This window comes from Scomber japonicus, chromosome 3 (genome assembly GCF_027409825.1).
Source record: "Scomber japonicus isolate fScoJap1 chromosome 3, fScoJap1.pri, whole genome shotgun sequence".
NCBI classification, from domain to species: domain Eukaryota; kingdom Metazoa; phylum Chordata; class Actinopteri; order Scombriformes; family Scombridae; genus Scomber; species Scomber japonicus.
The window spans coordinates 25,354,148-25,363,225 of NC_070580.1; positions in this window are offsets into that span (position 1 = coordinate 25,354,148).

Below are 9,078 nucleotides of genomic sequence, written 5' to 3' on the forward strand. Positions count from 1 at the left end.
CTGCCAGATGAACCACCTGCAGATCACAGGTGTGGCCATCGCCAGGGAAGAGAACAACACAGCTGCTCCTTCAGCCTCAGGGAGAGGAAAAAAAGAAATGGAAGGTTAACAATCAACTGCTGGTAGCAGGCAGCTTCACACATCAGGCAGAAACACACAAGTATAAAGTAACATTAAACTGTAGGTGGTGTTGTCATCGACTGCCTTTCAGTGAGAACGGTTTTAAAGTACATTGAATTGAAGCAGCTCAGTTTTGGTTTTGACAAGAGTGGGCGTTGTTCTGACTGTTGACATTGCATCCAAGTACTTTTATTACTTTATTGCATTGAAAATAGAATGCAATATTCATGGTAATATGTTCCATTACTTTTTTTCTGGCTCCTTTTTTCAAGGCTAATTTTATTGCATCCACTAATAAAATTCAGATACAATCTTTTCTACTAGAAACGGTATTTGTTTTTATGATAACTTTTTAATTTCATCATAAAAGGGAAGGGAATTAATTAGTTCTGCCAGTGTAAATTTTTTTCATCCTTCTTTTTATCCTTATCTCTAATATATTACTAAGATAACTAAGATACATTAAAGCAGCACCACACCAACTTTATACATGCAGTTCAGTTTACATCTCATGCTACCCAGCCTGTGAAAACATCTGTCTTCTGCAGCTCTGGAGGGAGCTCTCCAAAGTTTGAAAATATATCCCAGATTACATCATCAGGGTTATTTTGGCTTGGTCTTGAGACCTAAAATACTTATCAGACAATCTACAGTACAACATAGAAGTGTGGGGGAATGGGGCATTAAGGAGGATTGAAGTATCTACTGAAAGATACAGTGCATTACGGGTAATGTAGGATCCAGAGTTCTACCAAGTCTCTCCAGCTTAGATTTTGTCATTGATGTCACTTATTTGGCTTTTAAGTCACTTTAACACTCAATTATTAATTAAACCCCGAGCACAAATGTATTTCTTTTATTATCTATGTACCTCACAACACTAGGGGAAATGTATATATGACAGTACAGTTAGAACATAAAAGTTTCACTTTGTCTTTGTGATGTGACAGCTGGTACAAAGACTGTAAATGATGTAACTGATACATTTCAGGATTTTGTTTGAAAAAAGCCCCAAAATCGTCTCCTAGCCAGCTGTAAACGATAGACAGTATAGCCACAAAAAGAATGCCTCTTGTACTGAGAGGAACGTCCAGTGCATGAAGAAGTGCGTAGAGTTGCTTACTGTATGTGTAAAGTCTGTGTGTGGGCCTGTCCACGTGTTAGAGAGCCCATGCTCTTTTAACACACAACTTCTCCCAAACATGGAGTTGTTTATGAGAGCTATTCATGTTTATGTGCTGACAATTGGGTAAGGCTAGCAACATGGAGCAAATTTGGGTCTGTGGTATCATTTTCCAATTAGCCAAATTGCTGCATTTAAGGATTTAACTGTAAGTGCCATAGATGGATATCCCTGACAGCATATCTGGTACATAAGTTAAACAAGAGAGCGACTGGAGAGACTTTCGAAAAGTGCGTGGTTGTTGAATATCGTTTAAGGGGAGTTATTGGTGAGAAGGGTTTGGCGTCTGGCTACACACTTGGCCTCCCTGTGTGGAAACTTTCGGAAGATGCAGCCAAGTGAGCGTGTGACCCACCGCTCATAAATTTTAAGCACACATGCAGCCACTCTCTCAGTCTGTCTCTCTCATAGAGGCATACAAACACTTTTCTCACTCACTTTCCCCTTTAACTCATAAACACACACTTGTGCATGCATTTCTCTCTCTCCATCACAGTTGCACTTCTTATATTTACTCATCGTGTATTTGTCTCCGTCTTGTATTTGCACACATACACACACGTTGCACCCGAAGAGCAGCCGTGTGTCTCCCCTCTGTGTGCTGAGTGTAATAGGAGATCTGAGGGTTTTCTGTGGGTGAGTAGGCGGGTCAGGCCTTACTTAAACTAATGGCTCCCAGCAGTGTTGAATAGCCAGACACACTGGAGCCGAGGCCTGAGGTTTTGGAATGCCACTGCCGGCTCAATGCCTGCCTTTCATCGGCCGCGAGTGAAGGAGAGAAAGAGAGAGAGTATGAGAGAGAGAAAATAAGAGAAAGGAGGGGGAGGAGAGAGAGAGAGCAAAATGCAGGGCCCATTTGTTATGGGTGATATGAGGATGTCTGAAAAGGAGGGCACAATGGTCCAGGAATGGAAGGATGGAGGGGGCAAGGGTGGGTTGGTGGACTGTGGGGAAAGAGGGGAGGGGAAAGGCGTGTTCAGGCTAGTGGGATATCAGGAGGGGGTAAAGTACCAGGCAGTGGTTGTTTTGTGTCAGAGCACTGTGGGACCCCCCTTGACCAGCCACGTATTTGTTTTGAATGTCTTTGGGATGAGCTGTGAACGAGCCACAAGGGAACTGATGTAGTTTTGAGACCATCTAAAAATTATTAGTTTTTCCTTCTTTTTTGTTCCTTCTTCCAAATAAAACAGCATTTTTGAACAAAACAAAGATATATCTTTTCATAAAAGGTCTCCATAGTAGATGCACTTGACAATTCCAGCACTTCATAAGTAAAAACAGTCCTCAGTGCATCTTCCAGCAATATGCAGCTGAATCAGGTGTTTTTCAGTTCAATGACAGCAAATGTTTGTCTATTTGGACTATTAAAGACTGTAAATCAGTCTTTTCTCTCAACCAACACTTCATCTTTGTAATATGATATCATCTGATAACACATTTCACATACTTCTGCCTGTCAGTGATGTTAAAGTTATGCTGTGGAGTTTTTGACCACTAGTGTTGCTATGGAGCAATGATTTGACACGTTTGTTTTGTTTGTATTTCAGCATTTGCATGAGAATGCAAACGCACTTGGTGCTCCAGAGACAATGATGCGCCAAAAAGTGTTGCAATGCACCAGAAAAAGACAGGGAAGAAGACAATGATGGCTAGCAGTACGGTTGCAAAATATTCTAAAGACTGACTTTATATTTTATTCAAGATTCACAGTAGTCACAGAACATCAGCAGCACATTCGAACTCAACTCCAACCTCCATCACTATCCTCAGAACCAGCTGTCCTAACATTAGTTAATGATAAACTGAATGAATTCAATTGACAAAAGTAGTTTTGAAATAAGCTCTATGACAAGTATATGAAACAGAATGGAAACAGCATTATTTTGTATTGATTCATTTAATTGAAGACAAAAATGTACTCCATATAGACAAGTGATTTGTGTCATTCAAATGGCTGCTTTAATTGTACCAGAGAAAAAACAGACTGTCAGTGGCAATGAAGTCAATTGAGACTAACACCGTTGTAGAAATGGAGGCATATCTCATCTGTGAGACAGACGTAAAAATCGTTTGCCGCACTTACAAAAATAGTTAACAATGTAGATTGCCTCTAAGACCCTCTCTGTTGTCTCCAGAACTTTCTGTTTTTATTTTAAGGTAGATGATTAGTGTGTAAGAAGTCATTTGACTGTAATAAATGTTATTTGCTACCCAAGTCAAGTGATAAATCCTGGGCTTCTGCTCTGATACAGTCAATTAACTTCCAAATTGTGAAGTCTGACCACAGATGCAGGTAAAACATCCTGAGTGATAACAGAAAGAAGCACAGAATTAGACTCTTTGCCCTCGAAGCTAAGAAGAGTAGGTTGTGTCATGGGGCGTGATTGTGAAATTGTTTATCCATTCAGCCACACTGCTCACCAGAACCATTTTGTGGTTTTCCAACTACCATTTAACTAAAAGTGGAGAAAGAATTGGATGTTTTTTCTATTTCTTTGGCATTTAAAGCTGTTGAAGTAGAAGCAAATGTGAGTTTATGCATGTATGTGTAAGGGATGCTGATTTTCTGGGAATCTCATCCCTCCAGTGCCACTGTTCAAAACCAGAACCAACACATACAGTATTACCCGTCATTTATATGACCCCGCAGACGCAGAGAGAAAATAGCCTCTCCCCCTCACTTTACCCTTAATTACTACCGAGAAGCATCTTGTTTAATCTCTAACTGTGTTTTGTTTTGTTTTTTTTTGTTTTTTTTACAGTAATCGGTCCTCCAGACAGACATGGACCTGGAAAATGACGTGTCCCTATTAGATAAATATGCTGTGGAAGATGTAATGGAAAATATGGCCATGCAAGATCAGACAGGGAAATCTATGGCTGCATCAGATTAGCCAGAATCAGGCATCTGAACAGTGATGAGATGAAGGGAATAGGGGGGTAGGAGAGAGGGGGTGGGACCATGCTGGTAAAGTGGTTAGAGAGACAGAGGGGCAGCAATAATGAGGTTTGATGGGAAAAATAGCAACAACATGAATAATTAACTATAAAATATATTTTTATCAGATAGCCAGAAAGACAGAGAGAGAGAGAGAGAAATACCATGTGACCATTTTATAAAGGGCTCTGACATACTAAACCAACATTCTTGGACCATTTTTGGGAGTAGTAATTAATATGTGAATTCTTATAGCAAACCAATGATTTAACTCATTTGGTGTGGTTTCTCCTTATGTTTCAGTTACTCTTTTCATCTTCCACAAGCAATAGATCACACGCTGACAATGCCAAGGGCGACACAAAGCCAAATGTTACTGTGCAAGTTGCGACCTCTAATCATACACATTCTTTATATGTGTTTCAATCCTATAGCATTACTCCTTAAACCATTTTTGCAGAGATGTTGTAGCTTGTGGTATGTGTTTTCTTTCACTGACTAGTTTCTTCCTCACTTGTGGGAGCAGAGCATTCATATATGGTGGCCATTATCTGACTGTCACTTGTCACTTGGTGTTTAAGGTGATACAAATTAAGATTGCCTTTATCTTTGCTAGTTTTCTCAGGTCAACTTGTTGTGTCAGGGCCCTATAAAGATCTTCTGGCCAGTGAAATCAAGGCTGACGGGACTCAGGCCAGAGAATGAGCTGTTCTGGCTCACTTTCCACACTGTATGATGATAGACAAGCTTGGTAAGTGCGCATTCCCTTCGTAGACACATGCACGTAAAATCTCACAAATACTGATCAACACAGTGTGAAGTGGAAACACTCTGATTATAGGAAGCTGCGGCTAGTAAAAGAATACAAAGAGACACTATAGTTGTGTTTTTTAATAGCTTATGAAAATCTCTGTCATCATTTCAAACTCATTTGACAGCTACTTTCCCACTTAAATCCCATTACTCAGATTACCCTTTCAAATTCTCCCTCAGTGAGTGGTGGGAGGAAAATGCTCTCACCATGTGTGTGTTGTATTGCCTGATGTAAATGAATGTGATTCCAGTTGTACACTGTGATTGAGGCAGGGATTTCCCAACACCCATCAGTGCACATGACGCATTTTCTCAGGAGACGTTATTTTTTTGACTACCACCACACAATAGAAGTCTGTTGCTAAACTTATCAAGCAGAAAATCAGGATCATATAAATAAAAACCCAATTTGCTATGGAAGCTGTGATAACACATAAATCCTGTATCTGGAAAAACCGGAGATTCACTAGTCACTCCATTACAGTAGAAGAGAGGGGACCAATTGCAGAGGGCCAACTCTGTCTTCAATAAATTACATTTATATACAACTAAATTGTTTTCCCAGTTACATTGTGTTGGCAAACGTAATCAATGCCTGTATTATTTTCACAGGCAAAGTTAGTTCTTGGTTTCATGTAAATATTAATGAACCTGTTCTTGAACATTTTGCTAAAGTAATTACATTATTATTACCTTTTTTCTGATTTGATCTTAACCCAGTGCTGCCAGTGCCAAACATGACCATAAAAAGTTAAATATGACTGTGGTAGTACTTTGACAAGAAAAAACTAACTAAGATGTCTCGGAACATTTCACTCAGCGTCAACATTTGTGCAACTACATTACATTTCTAGTAAAACATTTGCTGTCAACATAATAAAGTATAAACTTAATTTCTAGGAGACAATATGTGGAGAGCTCAAAACATAACATAATGCTGCAAAAAGTTGTTTGTGGCACCACTTTTACTGTGGTTCTGAAATCAGTTGTTGTACCGTCATTCATCATGTTACTTGAAACAATGCTGTTTGATGCTCTTCACAGCTGGAAGATATAGGACAAAATTTTCTAGAGTTGTACAATTCTACTTCAAAGGCTCTCTTTGCATTTATTAAGCTTTTAAACTAGCTGGTTTGTATTCTGTCCTCTACCTGCACCCTGTTGCAACATGCCTGCTCCTGCAGAGCCCCTTGATTGTGTTTTAATCTATTACTATTGTAGGTGTGAAAACCCAGCTATCCAGAGTTAATAAGCCTTTTAGTTAAATGGAGGGTAGCCATCAGTCATCTTTTAGAGATGCAGTCTCTCAGTCTCACCACATGCACCACTTCTGTATGCATCATTCATGTAGCTACAGGCTGGCTGCATCGGCATCTATTGTCATGATAATGACTCCTTAGAAAAAAGTTTTCACTAGAAGCACATGCATCGACTGAGTTTGTTGTTAATTACATATTTGTTTTCTCATGTCAATTTAAAATATAAGACATTGTCTAATGAAAAATACGATTCAAAACTAAATCTTAGATAATTGAAGGATACACTATATACTTTCAAACATCCTGTGGTTTAAATGCACACATGCACATGATGGCGAGTCTTTCTGGTTTACCCAATCATCAAAACTTCAAATCCCCTATTCCCGCTCCTCCTCCTCCTCCTTCTTCTCTCCCCATTTTTTTTTGTCCATTCTACAAAATGCTGTTTACTTTTTCTAAAAGTGGAAGAGGGAGCGTGTGAACAGAAACAGATGCTGCATACTCTCTTGTTCTGTCGCTCTCTCACTCTCTCTCACTCTTCATCTCACACACATGCACACAATGGCAAACAGCTGCGTGAGGCTTGTGCAGCTACAGTAAAAGGAAGCCATACAGCATGCACACATGCAGCATGTTGACTTTCCATTACAAAAGTAATAGGTTTAAGGCAGTACAGATCACTTCATCCCTCTGCTTGTTTGGGTATATTTTGAAAGAAGCAGCGCACAAACTTAAGGCTAGTATACTTCACACATACTTCAGTGCGTCAAGAGTGGCCGTTAGCAGATTACTGATGATCACATACAGGGAAAGAAATGTGGCTACATGCCTGCAACCTGCAAATCCAATATTTGATTTTGTGTAGACTCTTTCTGCTTTATAATCTTCATGGGTATAGCTGCTCTAAAAAGCACAAATATAATTCCCATTTGATACATTGGATGACAGTCTTGTGATCTTGGTCGGTTTGAGTGTACTTTATTATGTTTGGTGGTTGTGATAATATTCAAGTTACTGTGACTAATTGTTATTTAGAACTGAAATTATTAATCAAGTATAAACATGGATCAGTTATTCAACAGAAAATACATTTGTGACAATTTTTGGTAATCAAATATTTTCTTGCAGATCCTTAAATGTGGGTGTTTAGACATTCTAAACTGAATACATGTGAGTTTGTTAACCGTTAATGAACATTTCTGCCCATAATTTTTGCAATTTAAGCAATAAACTTATTCAGACTAAAACATGCTGTACATTAAATCATACTGTCAATAATTTTCAGTTGCAGTTCAGGTCATTGATCATACAGCTGATTGGTTTTGTTTTAAAAATTATATATGATTTAGCATGTAGGGGCTGTCCTTTTCAACTTATGATGGAAGATGACAAAGGACATTAATGAATATGCTTATTTATCTGTCCCTCGCCACTCATCACACCTGAGTTTTGTTCTACTTATACAACAAGCCATCATCTATCAGTTGTCAGTCAGTTATAGGTCACCACCAACTATAGTACAATAGCTTTGTGGATTACAGTATGCAGCTTCAGATGTGAGGCCTTCCTCATTTCTGCATCTTTGGTCTACCCCCTCCCTCTCTCCCTCTCTTGCCGCCACCTGGCCCTGCGTCTGAGCCTGCTGGCTGACCAGATGCACTCTGAATAGAGCAGGCCTAAACGGAGAAAGGAGGGGAGATAGAGGTTATTATGAATGATTATTCAGTCAAATCTAGTTTTTGACAACCAATGGCGATATAATGATGCGTCAAAAGTCCTTTTGTTATTGTGTTTAGAAAGAATTAGATATCACAGTAGTGTGAATTTCACCTGCGTTCTATAAGGTCAGGAAAAATATCGTACCCGTTTTGATCAGATTACACTTGAAGTTATTCAGTGCTCTCCTAGAGTGAGTATGAGCGCAAAGAGAAGGGGCTGCACCTTTTTCTAATGAACTGTTTGTGTTTATCTTACAGCATTTGCTGTTTGTTTAGCCAAATGCCTGTGGATTCTCACATGTTGATCATGCTCTCTCAATTGTCATTTGTCTAATTAAAAACAGATTAATGTCTTATTCACCCCAGGCTTAGAATGAACTTAGCACCGTCCTCAATACTTTCTAGAAGTAAACGGGTGGAATAATAGGCAGGAGTGAATAAAGCACGCCGGCTGCCCAATCTCAGCCAAGCTCCATTATCTTAACCTGCATTGTCCCTACAGCAACACTTGTGTGCGAGGCTGGGCGTAAAACAGACAGTGATTTAAGTTTAACTCAGTGAAGATGGAGCGCAGGGGATAAGAGAGCAGAAGAGGAGAGAAGAATAAGTCATTCATGCTCCTCAAGTGTCCCCCAATGGGTTGGCTGGCGAGGCAGGACTGAGCCAGCCGCATTAAGGAGCTGAGACAAAAGAGGGCATCAATGAAAGAGCCTGAAGTGGGGGGGTGGGGGGTAGTTGATATAAAAACATTTTAAAGGGAGATCCCCACTTCTCTTGAAGGCATAGAGGGGAGGGTGGAAGGGAGTCGGACTGCAAAGGATCCACACCCTGTGATGCACTCACATGCAGATGCACACACACACACACACACACACGCACACTTTTGTCTCCCTTGGCACGGCCTCTTGTTTAGCCTTTAGGTGCCAAAGCAATTAGTTATGTTAATTGCAGGGTCCATTGCCGGTGAATGCAGTTTGAATAGAGCCAGTCAGTAGTGGATGATTGGCCAGGATCCATGGGGGAATGGGGGGGGGGGGGGGTTGCATG